Below are 18,207 nucleotides of genomic sequence, written 5' to 3'. Positions count from 1 at the left end.
AGGCCCCAGCAGACTCTGGGACTGCAGCAGCCACAAAGTCTGGACGAGGCTGGGCCGGAACACACACTCCCACCCCTTCCCTGCCCACCCCCAACCCTGCCACCAGAATGTCCTCTAATTCTGTCTCTCCCTCTAACCCTCTGACCCCTGACCTCCCTGGGCAAAGTTCCATGATTAGTGGAACCCACCCATGGCTACAGCTCCTGCTTGCCTGCTCCCTGGCTTTCGGTCCGAACTCTCCAGAACTGGGGCAGAGCGATGGCCCGGCTGGCCTGGGGCACCCTCTGAGCAGACCCAGGCCACACACGCCCTCCCTGGCACCCTCCAAGTCTCAGGTCCAGTGTCCCTCCTCTGACCCTCAGGCAGCTGAGCTTCGGGCTCTGCCCAGCAGTCCGCCCAGCACTGCCCACGCGGCGCCCTGCCGCCGCGCCCTGAGCCGCTGCACGTGCAGGTGTTGCTGCAGGAATGGAGGGCCGGGCCGCCGGGCCACCAGGCCACCAGACCATTGACCCGAAGAGCTCACACTCGGTGGAGGAGAAGGTCGATAAGCAGAGAGCAGATGGAGGTCAGGCGGGGACAAGCGCTAGGGAAGAAAGGCAGTCAAGGAGCGGGTGTCTGCAGGGGTGGCCGGGCAGGGCCTCTCCGAGAAGGCCACCTCCGAGAAGGGCCCTGACGTGAGAGACAAGCCAGGCAGCCACAGAGCCCAGCAGGCAAAGAGGGCGGCGCACAGATGCCGAGGCAGGCGGCGGGGTGCTGCGCTCAAGACACCCCCAAGTGACGTGCAGGGGCGTGTGGGCCAGCAAAAGGAATTTGGGACTTGCTCTAGAGAGACGGGGAGCCACTGGACAGCTTTGAGCAGAGAAGTGCCACGGACGGTTTCTATTTTAAGGGGATCAGTCAGGGGCTCTGTTGGGAGCAGACCATGGCTGGCTGGGGGCCGCGAGGGTGGGACCAGGTAGGGGCCAGAGCGAAAGTTTAGGCAAGAGATGACGGTGGCTTGGGACAGGACAGAAGGGGTGGAAAGGGGCGTCCTGGTTATGTTTCAAAGCACGTGACACGCACAGGCAGAATCCTGGTGTTTACCACGAGCGTCCTCTCCCAAACCTCCCGAACTCTCAGGCGCCTTCGGAGCAAAAGGTTTCCCAGCCTCCAGCGGGCAGCGGAAGTCCTCCCTCTGGCCAGAGCTCCCATCGCCTCCGCACCCCCGCCCCCACTCAGGCCACTTCTCGGCCTGGCCCCGAGGAGCCGAAGGCGGGTCCTCTCACTCCCTCGCTGCTCAGCCAGGGAAAGCGAGGCCAGCATGGCGAGGGGTGAGAAGCTGAGTCCCCAGAGAACACCCGCAGAGGTGGGTGCAGAGGCCGGCTGTGAGGGCGGTGGGGACAGTGTCTGGGAACAGTGCCCAGAGAGAGGCCGGGGGCGCCCACGCACCGCAAGGTCCTTGCTATAACCAGCAGCCACCCAGAACACTCGGCCACCCTCCTGGGCCCGGGATTCATTGAGTTTTAGATCCTGAGAGATACCCCAGCCTGCAGCCATTTGCATTTTTTTGTTTTGTTCATCTGTTACCAGGAGTCAGTAAACCCCAGGCTGAGGCCACTCCAGTCAGCAGCCTGCTCTGAACAGCACTGGCTAAGAATGGTTTTTATATTTTTTAAGGGTTAAAGAACAAGAGGAAGACGCAGAAGTAAAGGAGAAGGAGGAGATAGAGGAGGATGAGAAGGAAAGGAGATCATAGGTGACCCACAAAGCCTAAAACATTAACCTTTTGCAGAAAAAGTTGCCAAAGGTGCCAAAAGTTGCAGAAAAAGTAGACCTCTGCCCCAGATTGATCTAGCAGAGGAAGCCCTGGCCAACCAAGCATGGGCCAGAGGAGCCCTACATCTCCCCACCCGGGCATGTGACATCAGGTGTGGCATTTAATCTCTATAAGGCTCAGTTTGTCCATCTGAGAAGTGGTGGCAATAATAGCACCTGCCACCCAGGCTGTGAAAATTACATTAGGTGTGATCCACGTCAGGCCTTCAGCCCAGAGTTTCCAGGGCTACAGCATGTGGGTGGCGCGTGGGGGCTGGTGCCAGAGGTGGTGGCAGTGGAGAAGCACAGAGACGAGGGGAAGGGTCCCTTCCTGAATGACAGACAGTCACACTATCTCTCCGTGTCACAGAGAACTGGGGAAACTGAATCATGACGCGTGACTCATCTGAGGTCCCCGGCTATAAATAGGATGTCACCAAAACAGCCTTCTGTGACAGCTCACGAGCAGGTCCCTGCACCCTCCCTTCCACTGCCCCTCTCAGTGTCCACCCCCACACGGCTCTCCCCAGACTTCAGTCCTGGCCCCTGCTCACAGGACTGGGCTCTTTCCAAGAAGCCAATTGGTTGACCTCTGCTATTGTGTTAGTCACCAATAACCAAAGTTGTTTCCTATCCCAGGGGTATTTTCATTTTAACAGGTAACACCTAGACCCCCAAATACTCACAGATACTTATTTCTTTTTTGATTGTTTGTTCTGTTTTGTTTTTTTTTTTTTTTTTTTTTTTTTTTTTTTTTTGAGACAGAGTCTCACTTTGTTGCCCAGGCTAGAGTGAGTGCCGTGGCGTCAGCCTAGCTCACAGCAACCTCAAACTCCTGGGCTCGAGTGATCCTTCTGCCTCAGCCTCCCGGGTAGCTGGGACTACAGGCATGCGCCACCATGCCCGGCTAATTTTTTATATATATATCAGTTGGCCAATTAATTTCTTTTCTATTTATAGTAGAGACGGGGTCTCGCTCTTGCTCAGGCTGGTTTTGAACTCCTGACCTTGAGCAATCCGCCCGCCTCGGCCTCCCAAGAGCTAGGATTACAGGCGTGAGCCACAGCGCCCGGCCCTGTTTTGTTTTTTTGAGACAGGGTCTCGCTCTGGTGCCAGGGCTGGAGTGCCGTGGCATCAGTGTAGCTCACTGCAACCTCAAACTCCTGGGCTCAAGCGACCCTCCTGCCTCGGCCTCCCAGAGTGCTGGGATTACAGGTGTGAGCCACTGTGCCTGGCCCAGATATTTATTTCTAATTATATGTCAGGCTCAGTGACAGGAGATAGGAGCTACACTGAACATCACAGGTGCCACTTCAAACCAAAGTGTCCCTTGATTGTCCCAAGTTCCTCCCAACATTGGGACCAAAGTCTGGCCCTGGCCAGAGCCTCTCCTCTCAAATCAACCATCCAAATTCTCACAGTCTCACATGTTTGGTTAGTTCACACTCTGGGACAGACAGACATAATGCAAGCGCAGAGCTGGGCCAGGGGTTGGGTTCAGCTCTGGTCCAGTTTCTAGGCCCCCCGTGTTCCCCTCTCACCAGCCTCTTGGTGCTTGGAGAGGCAGGGTCCCTCCGAGGGGATGCAGGGGGCCCAGGCCACTTCCATCCTTTGAGACTACCCGCTCATACATTTTATTTAAAAATGTCCAAACAGGGTTGCAGGATTTGAAATAGCCACATTGCAAAGTCAACTCTTGAACCCCGTAGTGTAATGCAATCTAATGGTGCTAATTCACAAAATTATGTCAGGATGCTTCACAAACATTCATTTCTCCTGAACTCTTAGGCAAAGTCGTGCAGTTCCGAGATGGGAGTTTAAAGCTGAGCAGCGTGCATCTTCTTCCGTTCTGCTGGGGTGCTTCTGCGTCTGATGACAGCATCGCTTTAGTGGGAGATGAAGTCCTTGAAAACGAGAACTGAGCCGAGAGGTGACGCTCCTCCCTCGGGGGCTCTCCGGGCAAACCTAGACGCCCCCCCCCCCCCCACACACACACACCTGCTGGGACTCGGGTGCCTCACAGGCCACCAGCTTCTCTCCCTAGTCAGATGCAAGTTCTTTTTCTGTCCCAGGACACCTGCCACATGCTGCTCTGCCCTTTCTCCCTCTCCTTCCTTCCAGGAGAGTGGCCAGTTCCTTCCCTTTGTGCTCAAAGAGTAATTCCTGAGAACAACATGGAAAGGGGGAAGAAAAGAGTAACTTTACAGTGGAGAACCCTCAGCGGGCAGGTGAAGTCACCGTCAGCACAGCCACGGGACGGCGTGTGCCCTCACATGTGACAAGAAGGGCACTTCGCCCCTGTGGCTCCCTCCCCAACACACGTTACCCCGGTCTAATCAGGAGGAAAACACCAGACACCTCCCAACTGAAGGACATTCTACAGAATTCCTAACCAGGACTACTGAAAATTGTCAAAGTCACCAAAAACAAGGAAAGTCTGAGAAACTGTCACAACCAAGAAGAGCCTACGGAGACGTGAAGACGAAATGTATCGCAGTGTCCTGGAGGGGGTCCTGGAACAGAAAGGGGACATTAGGCAAAAAAAGAAACAAAGAAAGAAATCTGAATAAGGTATGGAACTTAGTTAATAATGTTGGTTCATTAATAGTCACATACGTACCACGCTCACGTAAGACGTCAGTAGTCGGGGAAACTGGGCATGGGTATTGCAAGAATTCTCTGGGCCGTCTCTGTACTATAATACTATAAATCTGAATTTTTTCTAAAATAAGAAATTTTTTTGTTATATTTTTGAGACAGAGTCTCACTCTATTGCCCAGGCTAGAGTGCCCTGGCGTCAGCCTAGCTCACAGCAACCTCGAACTCCTGGGCTCAAGCGATCCTCCTGCCTCAGCCTCCCGAGTAGCTGGAACTACAGGCATGTGCCACCATGCCCGGCTAATTTTTTCTATATATTTTTAGCTGTCCAATTAATTTCTCTCCATTTTTAGTATAGACGGGGTCTCGCTCTTGCTCAGGCTGGTTTCAAACTCCTGATCTTGAGCGATCGTCCCGCCTCGGCCTCCCAGAGTGCTGGGATTACAGGCGTGAGCCACCGCGCCCGGCCTGAGAAAGTTATTATTAAAAAAAAAAGACTGTTGAACAGAAGACTCTGTCCCTTCCATCCCTACCCACCACCAAAGCACAAAGCGCCAGGCTCCCTCGCGGGCCGAGTGGTTAAGAACAGACTCCAGCCTCGGAGGCGTGAGGGTTGAGACTCGCCTCTGCCGCTCACTGCCGCTGTGCCCTTGGGTGGGTCGCTGGAGCCCTCTACCCCTCGGCTCCCCTCATTCTAATGGGGAGGGGTGGCAGCAATAGCACCCATGTCACAGAACTATGGAGAAGACAGGTATGTGAAGCTCTCACCGCTGTGCCTAAGTCAGAAAACGTTAGTCCCGGGGAGAGCTCTGTGGCCAGAGGCCTTCGCGCAGCCCGCGCGGCGCACCATGGACACGGCCGTCCCCTACAAGAGGATGCCGTCCGGGAGGAGGGGGAAGGGCTGTCTGGGAGGCCTCCTGTAAGGGCCTCCTTGGCAGGCGGGGAAGTACAGGGAGTTGCTGTGATCACCGCACAGGCATCCTGGTCTCTGTGATTGTGACCGGGGCACACCGCCGCGCACAATGCCCGGAAGAGCCCCGTGTGGGCGTGCCTGCCTGCCTCCCTCGCAGCCCGGAGGGCCCCCACCAGACCTTGCTGGAGCATCCCGCCTCCTCCAGGAAGGCCGGGCAAACCACTCCCAAATAGAGTGCGGGGTAACCCAGGCTCCAGCGCCCCCACCAGCCAGGCAGCAGCAAGGCCATCCCAGAGCGGCCAGGTCAGCCCTGGGACAGCCTGGCTTGCTCAGAGCCCACGTGCTCATCATTTGTGGAGCCCCCTCTGCGAGCAGGTCCCTGGGGGTGATTGCTCTCCTGAAAGGGGGCGCAGAGCCTGCGAGGGGCCTACACTGGAAGTCATGAAACGTGGGTGCGAGATCTGTCCCTGTGTCTGATGAGCTAGATGGCTTTGAACAAGTCACTTGGCTTCTCGAGGCCTCAGCTTCCTCCTTGTCACCGGGAGAAATAGCATCGTCTGAAAGATCTCCGGGCCTGCAAAAACCAAAGTAAACCACATGCATAAAATCAAAGTAAGCCACATGCACGAGGGTGCCTAGTGAGCCCTAAAGCACCGCAGCTCGTTACCCCCCACCCCCCAAGCGGGACGCGCAAGGCAGCCCCTGCGGCATTGCCACTGCGGTGCAGCGAGTGCTCTCGTAGGGCACGTTGTACTCTTCAAATTACCTGTACATAGAACCCCGACACTTACGAGGTGAGCACTGACCCAGTGTCAACCAGGAGGAAACTGCCCAGAGGGCCGAGTGATTTACCTGAAGCCACTCGCCCAGCAGGTGAGTGACAAAGCTGTCCCCTCACCTTTCAGCCTCTCAGAGGGACGCACTCATTGAGGCTAGGGACAGCCTCCCTGAGTCTGCTCCTGGCCAGTGGCTGGATCCTGCGTCTTTCTGTGGCTCCATCTCCTCCCCTGTAGTGTGGGAGGGTGCGCATGGAAACATTCAGCCTGGTTCAAGCTGAAGTGCTACTCATACAGGTTTGCTGAGCAGCTGCTTCGTCTGAGCCGCGTTGGCGGTCTCTGGGGCAGCCACACACAAAACCAAAACTCCACAGACCCTGCCCTGCAGGAGCATGAAATATAATAACAGTAATGAAAATCTGAAGAGGGCTTTGTTTTTTCTTTCCTTCTCTCAACCAATATCACAGAGAATGGGTCACTGTCCCCAACATTAAAGGACTTATACAAATAGAGAAAAGAACAAACAACCCTATAGAAAAATGGGCTGGCAAAATGAACAATTTACAAAAAAAGAAACACAAATTGCTCTCAATTTTATGAAAATAATGCTCAACCTTGCTCGTAATAGGAGAAATGCAAATTAAAACTACACTAAAATAACTTTTAGATTGTCAAAAATCCAGAATTTTGACAACTCTTTCAGCTACAGGGAAATGGGCCCTCCCATACATTGCTGAAAGAAACACAAAAAAAAGCACAGGAATTTGGCAATGTTTAGCAAAATGATATATGCATTTAACCTTTTACCCAAAATTTATCTAGGAATTTATCTCACAGATACTATGTACAAAAAAAAAACAAAAACGGAAATACATATGCACAAGGCAGAACAATTTGCTTGTAACAGCAAAGGAAAGGAAATAAGCCAAATATTCATTGGTGGGGACTGATTGACTAAATTAAGCAATAGAATACTATGCAACTGAATAAAGAAATGAGGGCTATCTTTACAAACTAGGTAGGAAACGCAAGACAGAGAAGAGCATGCACAGAATGTTCCATTTATCTACGAAAAGGGGGATAAAAAGGATGTGGACACTTTATATTGAGTAAAACAGATAATAAAATGATAAACCGTGAAATAAATTTACTGGCTACCTATAAAGGGATGGAGGGACTAAGGTGGGGCAGACACCAAGATAGAAGCTAACATCTCAACAAATGTATCGATGCTTTATTTGGTAGATGTGACTTTGGAAACATGAAACATCTTATATAATTATAAAGTAGATTTCTTTTTTAAATCACAAGCTCTGGAAATTGAAAATAAAGTGAAACAAACGAACCTCTGTATCCAGTCGGTGGCATGATGGCCCAGAGAAGAGCTACTCCCAGCGATTTTAAAGTACAAAATTTGACAGTACACCTCCAGCAGGGGGTTATCTCTTTTGCTCTTGTCTCTTCTCAGCAGCAAGATGCATCCATCCCAGGGGACAAAGACATGGGAGAATGTTGAATGTGTCCAGCGGTCATACCATCGAAGGCAGTGGTGGATGACGGCGGCAGTGCCATCCTGGAACCGCCATACACGGAATGCAGGACGCAGCAGATGGGGACGTGTGCTCTAATTCTACCACCCCCAGCATCCTTGAGGTTGCAGTTCTTGATATGAGAGAAAGGGGACACGCCTGCTAAGTAAACTTCATAGTCCGGAATTGGAACTGGAAGTAGTGATGTTATGGCTTGTTACCAAGCAGTTATGGAGCAATGCTGACTGTCCTCTTAGCTGGGCACTGTGGGGTTCATCTTCCCCCCGCCCACCCCCCATCCGCCCACCAAGTCACCAAAGCTCGACAGCTCTGATTCAGAACTGCTTCCCCGCTCCGACCTCTCTCCATCCCAGTCGCCTCGGCCTCGACGCGGCCTCGATGTGGCCTGGCACCCCTCAGCTTCTACCAGAACAGTGACCTAACACCATCGCTGCCTCCGACCCTCCCCCGTCTACGCTGTCTACACTGTCGCCGGGACTGTTTCCCCAGTAGACGCTGACCAAGCCACAGCCCACTGCATCGAGCAGGATTCCGGAGAGAAATAGAGGGAACACCTTTCAAAAGAGAGTTTAACTCCGGATGACTGACAGGGCTGAGTGAACCCAGGGGGTGGGGAAGCTGGAAGCCTCAACCTAGTAGGCCTGCTGGTGATATTCCCAGAACCAAAGTGAGTTGGCGCCACGGGAGAGGGTGCCTGGCAGGAGCTGTGGCCACAGAGGAAGGCAGCTGGGGCCACAACTACGTATGGAGTGCCCCAACGTGCCGAGGACTGAGGGCGCGGGGCTGAACGAGCACAGCAGGTCTCTGGCTCCCTGGACAGGCGCTGTGGCGCTGGACAGGTCACAACGGGCGCTATGAGACAGGAGGGCAGAGGGAAGGGGACGGGGGCAAGGGAGGAGGGAAGCCCAGAGCAGAAAGAGCCACCACAAGCCAGCTCCTCCTCACTCTCCCTGCTCTCCCCAACCAGAGGGCCTGGCAGGAAGCGCTGCCAGGCTCAGCAAGGTGCTGCCGTGGTTTCCTGGGGCCTCAGAAACAGCAGGCCACAGGCTGGGCCTGCACAGCAGAAAGGAGTTGTCCCACAGCTCTGGAGGCCACAGGGCTCCAGGCTTGGCTCCTGCAGAGGGACATGAGGAGCTCAGTGGTGTTACAGACCTCCACGGTGTTTCCTACCATTATCTCCAGAACTTCTTCATCATCCCAGCCGAATCTCTGTGTCCATTAAACCCTGACTCCCGGGCGGGCGCGGTGGCTCACGCCTGTAGTCCTAACTCTCTGGGAGGCCAAGGTGGGCGGATCATTTGAGCTCAGGAGTTCGAGACCAACCTGAGCAAGAGCGAGACTCTGTCTCTACTATAAATGGAAAGAAACTAATTGGCCAACTGATATATATAGAAAAAATTAGCCGGGCATGGTGGCACATGCCTGTAGTCCTAGCTACTCGGGAGGCTGAGGCAGGAGAATCACTTGAGCCCAGGAGTTTGAAGTTGCTGTAAGCTAGGCTGACGCCACGGCACTCACTCTAGCCTGGGCAACAAAGCGAGACTCTGTCTCAAAAAAAAAAAAAAAAAAAAAAACCTGACTCCCCGTTACCACCCTGCCTCAGCCCTGGTAACCTCTCTTCTACTTTCCGTCTCTGTGGGTGTCGCCATCCCAGGCACCCTGCACCTTCAATTTGCATCCATATTCACATGGCATCACTGTCGTAAGGGACACCAGTCAGGGGCCACCTACTCCAGTATAGCCTTATTTTAACTTAACTAACTATATCTGCAGCTGCCCCGTTTCCAACTGAGTTCATTGAGACACCCGGGGTTAGGACCTCAGCACAGGAATTTTGGAGCAAGACAGAGACAGGAGAAACAGCAAAGGCTGCTCTGACAGCGGAGCGGAAGGGTGGATGAGTGAGCGCTTGTTGTGCTGACCCTTGACCCCCTGTACTCCCTGGCCATTTCCCCATCCCGACTGACTCACTGGGCAGGAAGGGAAGGGAAGGAACTGCTGCCCGATGATCCTGGGACCCTGGGCTGGGGAGCCCCACACACCACCCTCCAGGAAACCACTAGGCAGCCCTCAGCCCCCAGAGGGACACCGAGTGGCCCGCACTCCCCTGGCAACGCTCTCTTACCCAGGCCCAGCTGTCTCGGCTGGGAGGCTTCTGCTGCTAGTCGCCCGCCCACCCGCACCAACGGGCACTCACGCTCACGCCCCTCGCCCCTCCATCCACAAGTAGCTGTTAACAGGCACTGCAGTGCGGGTCGTTCCAGGCCCTGCAGATCCGGCAGCAGACAAAAGGAAGAGCCGCTACCGCATGGAGTATAGATTCAAGTGGAAGGAGACAGACAAAAGACAAAAAAAAAAAAATCAGGCCGGGCGCGGTGGCTCACGCCTGTAATCCTAGCTCTTGGGAGGCCGAGGCGGGCGGATTGCTCTAGGTCAGGAGTTCGAAACCAGCCTGAGCAAGAGCGAGACCCCGTCTCTACTATAAATAGAAAGAAATTAATTGGCCAACTGATATATATAAAAAATTAGCCGGGCATGGTGGCGCATGCCTGTAGTCCCAGCCACTTGGGAGGCTGAGGCAGAAGGATTGCTTGAGCCCAGGAGTTTGAGGTTGCTGTGAGCTAGGCTGACGCCACGGCACTCACTCTAGCCTGGACAACAAAGCGAGACTCTGTCTCAAAAAAAAAAAAAAAAAAAAAAATCAGATGTACCCTGTGCCAGGTGGTGAAAGGGGACGAGATCACAGAAGGGAGGCATGAGGAGGCAGGTGGCTGGGCTGTGTCAGCCTCTCTGATGAGGGCACCGGGCCCAGGCCACGCAGGGAGGAAGCCTGTCGTTTTCAGGGAGCACCCAAGAGCCCAGGTGTGTGTGCTGGGGGGCGGGGAGGCGCAGATGTGCCCTGTGGCGGAGGCGGCCTCGTGGGCCCTAAGGAGTTTGGGTTTTACCGGAAACGAGTAAGAACAAAATGTCCCTGCGCCCTCAGAGAACTTCCAGTCCGGGAATAGAAGTGAACAAATCCCTGGAATGAGCCCTCCTGACAGTGGCATTCATGCCGATGACCCATGGAACCCCGCTGGCCTCGAGACAGCCACGTTCATCCATGTTCACATGGCTTTGTTTTCATAAGGACACCAATTATGTGGGATCCGTCTCAATTTAAAAACCTGGTTTTCTGTGTCCGTTTTGGTTTAGGACTCTTTGTCCCAAAAGGGGTTGCTTGTTTGCTTGTTCATATGAGGTTTAAACTGGGAGGGAAACTTCAGTAATCTCTGGAATAGCCACTTTTGTCTCAGAAACTAGGCTGACCCTGCCGCGGCCAACCCTGTGCCGTGCCGTGAAAGGCAGCACGTGGGGGTGATGGGGGGAGCATGCACACGCCTCCCCCAGCTTCCCCCACCGAGGCCCAGATAGCGTCCTCCACCCTCTTCCCTTGTCCCCTCCAGCTTGGTTTTCCCAAGACAGTTCCTCTCTGCTGGAGGGAGGGGTGGGGTGGGGTACAGGAGATGGGGAAGGGGTTGGGAAACACTTTGGAGTGTTTGTGGCAGAAACAGTTGTGCATAGGCTGGTCACTCGAGTCACAGAGGCAGCAGGGTGACTCGGGGGAAAACGGAGAAATGGAGAGCTCTGAGTGCATTCCTGTGGCTCTGAGGATTTGGGAAAACAACTTGCAGATCTGGACAAGTTCAGGCAGAGAGGGGTGCAGTGTGATGGGCCAGAGCCAGAGCTAAAAATAAGGTGGAGTCTCTGCGCCCAGCAAGGGCACTCGTGTCTGGGGTGTTTGGGCCAGAGAAGCAGGCGGAGAAGGCTTGTGGCGGAGGCCTGGGGCTGGGCAGGAAAGGACTGAGGGCGGAGGCTGTCCCGCAGCAAAAGAGATTCCAGGCCTTGGGCAGCCGAGAGCAGGGCCAGGGCTGCATCCTGCATTTTTGAAGCCACAGAGAGGTGGTGGGCAGCTCCAACCTCCTCCCGAAGGAGCAGCTAGGGGAGCCAGCGTAGGGAGTGGCTGTGGGCAAGGGCAGGGAAGCAGCGGCTGCAGCTGCAGAGCACTCACTAGGTGCTTTCCCCGGGTCCCACAGTGAACCTGAAAGGGAGGTGTTTTCCTTCCTTTCTTACAGCTTACGGAAACAGGGTTCAAAAAACACTCTGGTAACCCTGGGGCCACCCAGCCAGGACGTGGCAGAGTTGGGACAGGCCCCTGCACCTCTGCCTCCAAAGTCTATGCCCCTGTGTCCCTGGAGGATGGGAGTTGGGGGGGTTAAGGGAGGGAGGGATAGAGGGAGTCTACCCAACAGTAGAGGGACCTGCCTCAGGAAGGGGAAGCCCACACTAAAGCAGGCTGCTGGGGACATTGGGAGGGACCAGAAGGTTTCCTCCACTCTGAGTCCATGCCTGTGTGAGAGCCTTCCAGGGCCCAGCTGTGCCCATGACGTGCACTTAGAGTGGGAAGGAGGGAAGCTCAACCTTGGAAAGAGTGACAGCACCGTCACATCCAGCCCTCCGGCCCTCCCAGAAGGTGCTATTAATAGAGCAATCCCTCAGGCCTGCACACAAAGGAAATCAAGTTCACAGGACAAGAGGGGTTTGCTGCTGAACCAAGGGCTGATCTAGGTGCCGCCTTCTAGGGCTACAAGGAGTAGGAAGAAAGGATGAAGAGAACTGGAGAACTCAGGGAAGGCTCCTTGTTATAATACTTACAATCTCATTAATAATATTATTAACAGCTATCCTTTTTTGAGCTTTCCCAAATGCCAGGCACAGTGCTAAATGTTTTGCATACATGACATGATTTGATGCTCAGAGCAGCCCTGTGAAGCAGGAGCTGTTACTATTCCCCTTTTACAGATGAGGAGACAGGCTCAGAGGCGTGATATAACTTGCCCGAAATTGCACAACCTGTATGTGGTGGAGCCTGGACTTAAGCCCAGATCTGTCAGACTGCAAACCCCATGTAGCACCATGAGGAACTATTGCTTCTGCAATCTCGGTACCAATATGGAAAAAATCTCCAAAATATAACGTAGTAGTTTTCTATTTTTGCTATAACAAAGTACTACAAAGTCAACATCAATATTTATTCTTTTTTTTTTTGAGACAGAGCCTCACTCTGTTGCCCCGGCTAGAGTGCCGTGGCGTCAGCCTAGCTCACAGCAACCTCAAACTCCTGGGCTCAAGCGATCCTTCTACCTCAGGCTCCCGAGTAGCTGGGACTACAGGCATGCGCCACCATGCCCGGCTAATATTTTCTATATATTTTTAGTTGGCCAATTAATTTCTTTCTATTTTTAATAGAGACGGCATCTCACTCTTGCTCAGGCTGGTTTTGAACTCCTGACCTTGAGTGATCCTCCCACCTTGGCCTCCCAGAGTGCTAGGATTAGAGGCATGAGCCACCACATGTTTATTCTATTAATCGTACACGTCTGTAGGTCAGGAGTCTGACACCTGGGTCTCACTGGGCTAAAATCAAGATGTCCGCAGGGCCATGTTCCCTTCTGGAGGCTCCAGGGGAGCCCCTCTCCTTGCATTTCCCAGGTTCTGGAGGCTGAGCAAGTTCCTTGGCCGGGCCCTCCTCGTGCAAAGCCAGCAGTGATGTGTCTTTCTGGCCTTGTGGCACACCTCCCTCTGCCCACAGCCAGGGAAGTCATCTGATCTCAAGGGCCCATGGGATTAGACTAGGCCCCCAGGACAGCCCAGGATCATCTCCCACCTCAAGGAGCTCACCTTTAACTGCACCTGCAAAGTCTTTTTGCCACGAAAGCAGTTTATGCACAGGTTGCAAGGACTAGGGTGTGGACACCTTTGGGTGGCCATTATTCTGCCCACCACATATAATGAAAGAGGAAAAGCAAGGTGCAAAACAGCAGCAAGGCCCTTCTTCTGGGGTTAAAAAAAAAAGTAGGCACAGAGGATAAATAATAATACATATTATTAATAGTATTTGCTTGTATTTACATTAAAAACAACGTTGGCTATTGGGAAAGGGCTAGACTGATTGGGGACAAGGTTGGATGGAGATTTATTTTTGTTATTATAGAAGTGTTCAAACACACATGAAAGTAAAGAGAACAGTATAATGAACCCCATATGCCCATCACACAGAACCCCTAATTTAGCCATCCTTAACTCTTATCTCCCCACCTTTTAGGAACAGGGCTGAAAAGTGTAGAGCAAACCCCAGACATCATATCATTCTGCTCATAAAAACTTTAGTGTGTATCTCTAAAAAACAGAGTTTTTCTCAAAAAACATAACCACAATGCCATCATCACACATAAGAAGATTAACATTATTTCCTTAACATCGTCTAGTGCTTAGTCCATATTTAAATTTCCAGAATTACCAGCAAAAAAAAATTTTAAATAATTGGTCTGTCTGAATCAGGATTCAAATTAGGCCCACACGTTGTAGTTGGCTATATATGTTTAGGCTATAGCTCCTAAATCTTTCTCATAGATTAACAGTTTCCAGGAGGAATGCATTTCCCTCTCTGCTCTTATATCTTTATTTTTTCATAGTTTGTAAATGAACAATCTATTTTAAAATTAAATTTAAAAGCAAATACAAATCTAATGCTTCGTGGAGAGATGGTCCTCCCAAATGTCCCCAAAGATGGTGGGTGGGGAAGGCTTCAGTGGGAACGCGGGGGCGAGGCTGAAGGTCGCCCCAAAGCCCCAGGTGGGCACAGTCCGGGAGCCCAGGGGTCTGGCATTCTGGTTTCCTGGCCTGCTTGGCAGAGGTGGGTGGGGAAGTGGTGGGAATGCCCGCAGCCGCCTAAGGAAAGTCCCCAAAGCCAAGGATGCTGCAATTGTTGTAAATGTGTAGGGTGGGGAGAAACCACAGGAAATCCACCGCCTACCAAACTGAGCTGTACACACTCCTAGACCCAGGTGATAAAACAAAGCACACCCCGACTGGACAACAGAGGACACTGGAGATGGGCACAGCACGCAGGACAGAGGGGGAGGACTAAACTGGAAGTCAGAAGGCCTGAGTCCTGCTTCTAGCTCTGCCACCAGCACCTGCTCTGTCCCTATGAACACACTCCCCCCAAGTAACCACGGCTGGGACTCGGGGAGTGAGGAATCATACATGTTAGTATTTGCTTGTGTTTGCATAAAGAAGGATATGTAAAAAGCAAATGAGAGTCAAACGAGATCCTGGGTGTGGAAGAGGTAGGTGTCCACTAATATTGCTAACAGCCAGATCCCGAAACCCTAACCCGACTAAGTTCCCAATAGAGTCTCTGTTCTGAGAGGGGTTTCTGCAGAATGAGTAGGAGTTTTCTGGAAATAGAAAAGTTATTCTAGACATGGAGAATGGCAGGATCAAAGGCAGAGAGACAGGAAATGAGCCCAGTGAGTTCAGAGAATTAAAAGGAACGAGAAATACTAAGTGCAATGTGGGAACCTAGATTGGCCTCTGGAACACAAAAAGGACATTAGCGGACAAACCAGTGAACTCTGAATGAAGTCTGTGGTCTAGTTAATGGCATCGTATCAATGTGAATGTCTCGGTTTTGACAAATATGCCATGCTTATGTAAGATGTTAACATTAGGGGAAAGCAATACTATCTTTGCAACTTTTCTGTAAACCTGAAATTATTCCAAAATAAAAAGTTTATTAAGAAAGAGGTGGGGTGGTGGCGGGAGCCATTAATGGCCAGAGTGGGGGACTCAGGCGACAGACACCGGCAGAGGCTGGATTCTGAGGGCATGTGTCTCACAATGAGGCTCAGACTTTGTCCTCAAGCAATAATTCCACGGCAATAATCCTCCCCCTCTTTGCACCCTTTCCACAGGCCACAGGTGGACCAGTGGCAGCTTCTTACCTTCAAGTTCATCTTAACTACATTTCACCTGCCCCATCTGCCTGAGCCACACGCTAAGGCCCCAGCTCTCATGCACTCGCGCTGCCCCTCTAGGGGGAGCCTGTGTCCAGCCCACCCCAGACACGGATGGGGGAGACAGAGGCCCTGCCTCGAGCTGCATCAGGCAAATGTCACACGAGGCACAAAGAAGTCATCAGTAGGACAGACGTAGTGACCTCACTTGTCCTCTGACAGAACCTTCTCAGGGCCAGCTCGGCTAAGCTGTGTGGAAATGGGACGCGGCAAAAGGGCTGAACCCCACGGCCCCCAGCACTGCCCCGTCCCCACCCTGTGGCCGCTGCTCCGAGGTCAGCCCCACTGCGTGCTCTCAGGCCCCTGGAGCCCCGCAGCCCTCCACTGCCCAGCCCTTCCCTCCATTCTGCAATCTAGTGGTTGGCGCCCACAGCGTCACACCCCCCCAGGTAGGAGGGTGCTCCCGGCGAGCAGGGTGCTCCTGGGGAGCAGGGCCAGGTTCCGCCTTATCCCCGGACCTCCAGGGCCTGGCACTCAGTGGGTGTTGAGTACACGTGTGGTGAACAGGACACAACATGCTGTGCAAAGATGCTCAGAAGACAGAGAACTGGCTCTTCAAAAAGCAAAAAATGCTCATCTTGCCAAAACTCTCCAAGACTCCAAGGCTTGGGGCCATGTGGCATTTTACAACCACCCAGCTCACTGCCCTATTCTATGAGATTAAAAAAAAATCATGTTCATAAGCACACTTACAGCTAGCAAAGCACTTCCGCATCCAGAATCTCATTTGATTCCCTTATAACAGGGAAGCATGGGTCTATATTAAGCCCATTTTGTAGAAAAGGAAATGGAGTCTCAGAAAAGCAGAGACTGACCTGGTTTGTCATGGCTTCCAGGTGAGTATGCATTAGGGCTTGGACCTGTGACTTCTAGTTTCAAGCCCTTGCTATTTTCCTATAGCTTCTCTGCCCTCCTATGCAGGAAGCACCATACACACACACACACACATACACACACACACACACACACACACACACACACACACAGAGACCCCCATCCTCCTCCTGAATCCAGAACCACCACCCAGAACACAAATCAGCAGCCACAGAGTGGAGAGAAGCTGCAGCTGCTACCCATGGGCTGGCATTGCCTGCCACAGAGCCAAGGGCAGGCCTGCCGGGGCGCACCCGCCCATCCTCCCCGCGTGGTGAAGAGCAATAATCCCCCTCGCTCCGCAGCTTGGAGAGGAGGCTCACAAGGGACAGACAGACCCTAGCAGAGGCAGCACCAAAGTACAAACTGCCCACCTGCCATCAGGCCCTAAGACCTGGAGGGCCAGCTTGCTGGGAGTCACCTGCAAGATGGCACAACGGGATTGGGAGGGTGTCCCCTGAAGCCCCTTCACTCACCCCTATAATCAAAGGACAAAAAATGGCAAAGAGTAGTGCCAATCCACATCCACTTACCATGTGAAGAGGAGTTTAGCACCTGGGCTCTGGAGCCAGACCACCTGGGTTCAAATCCTGGCTCTGCTGCTTCCTATCAAGTTAATGAACTGCTTTGTGACTCAGTTGCCCCACTTATAAAATGGAAATAAGACTATCGGCCTCACACAGTCATTTGGATTAAATGAGTTTATACGTAGCAGTTAGAATAGCACCTGGCACATCGCCTGTGCCTTTGCAAGTGTTAGTTCTTTGGACTTACTTTTTCAGAAAGTGTCTAGAAGGTACCTACTCTGGGCACAACTGGAGCTGGTCATTTAGCTGGGGAGATTTTTTTTTAAGGCATGCAAAACATGAAACTACCACCCAGGACGAATCTTATTAGAATCTAGCAGATTATTCAGAAAGAAATCACGACAGGAGTGAGCTGAGTGGGAGGATCAGAGCGGACTGGGGCAGCTGAGGATGCGGGAGAGGCTGAGCTGGCCTCAGAGACTCGTGCGTGCAGCGGGAAGAGAGGAGGAAGGGCCGGCAGCTGGGCTGAGGACTGAGGAAGTGGAAACCAGTGCAGACGTGGGAATGCGTGTGGTGTCCCGAAAGAGTGGTTAGGGTTGCAAGTAGAGGTTAAGAAAGGGAGCAGAGGGCCTGGATGATGATCTTAGAATCGAGACATTAGCTTTACATACATTCAATAAATATTGTGTACCTACTGTGTGCCAGGCACTGTTCAAAGCCTTCAGGACACACCGGAGAACAAAACAATCCCACGGCATTTACGTTCTAGCTAGAGAGGCAGGTAAATACCAACGCACATACTAAGAAAACACTGCATGAGACGGGTAAATGGTTCAGAAGTAGAACTGGGTGAAGGGGAGCTGCGAGGTCTTTGAGCAGGAACAACGAGCCGGAAGACAAAGGATGGTGTTAAATACAGGTTACTTACAACTGCTCCTGGGCCACCCGAACCCACAATCTTCTAAGGAGGCTCCAAGAGCCATGCCTTGTCTTGCTGAGTAGGGGGCTGTTGGGGATACAAACCGGAAATGCCAAGCCAGAGCTAAACTGCTCCACATGGACATGTGCAGAAGACATACTCGGGGACCCGGAGTGGGCTGGCCAAGGCTGGGCTGGGGGCAGGGGACCAGGGGTGGCCACCACAGATTGGAAGTTTGAGGAAAGAGATATCCAAAAAAGATGTTTAGAATGGTGTCCTCTGGCACACGAGATGGAACCCCTCACCTATCCACGAAACCTTCACAAAAGGTTTCAAGACGATCGGCCCAATGCCATGTG

Source organism: Microcebus murinus, chromosome 10 (genome assembly GCF_040939455.1).
Source record: "Microcebus murinus isolate Inina chromosome 10, M.murinus_Inina_mat1.0, whole genome shotgun sequence".
In the NCBI taxonomy this organism is placed as follows: Eukaryota; Metazoa; Chordata; class Mammalia; order Primates; family Cheirogaleidae; genus Microcebus; species Microcebus murinus.
This window is presented reverse-complemented; position numbering follows the sequence as displayed.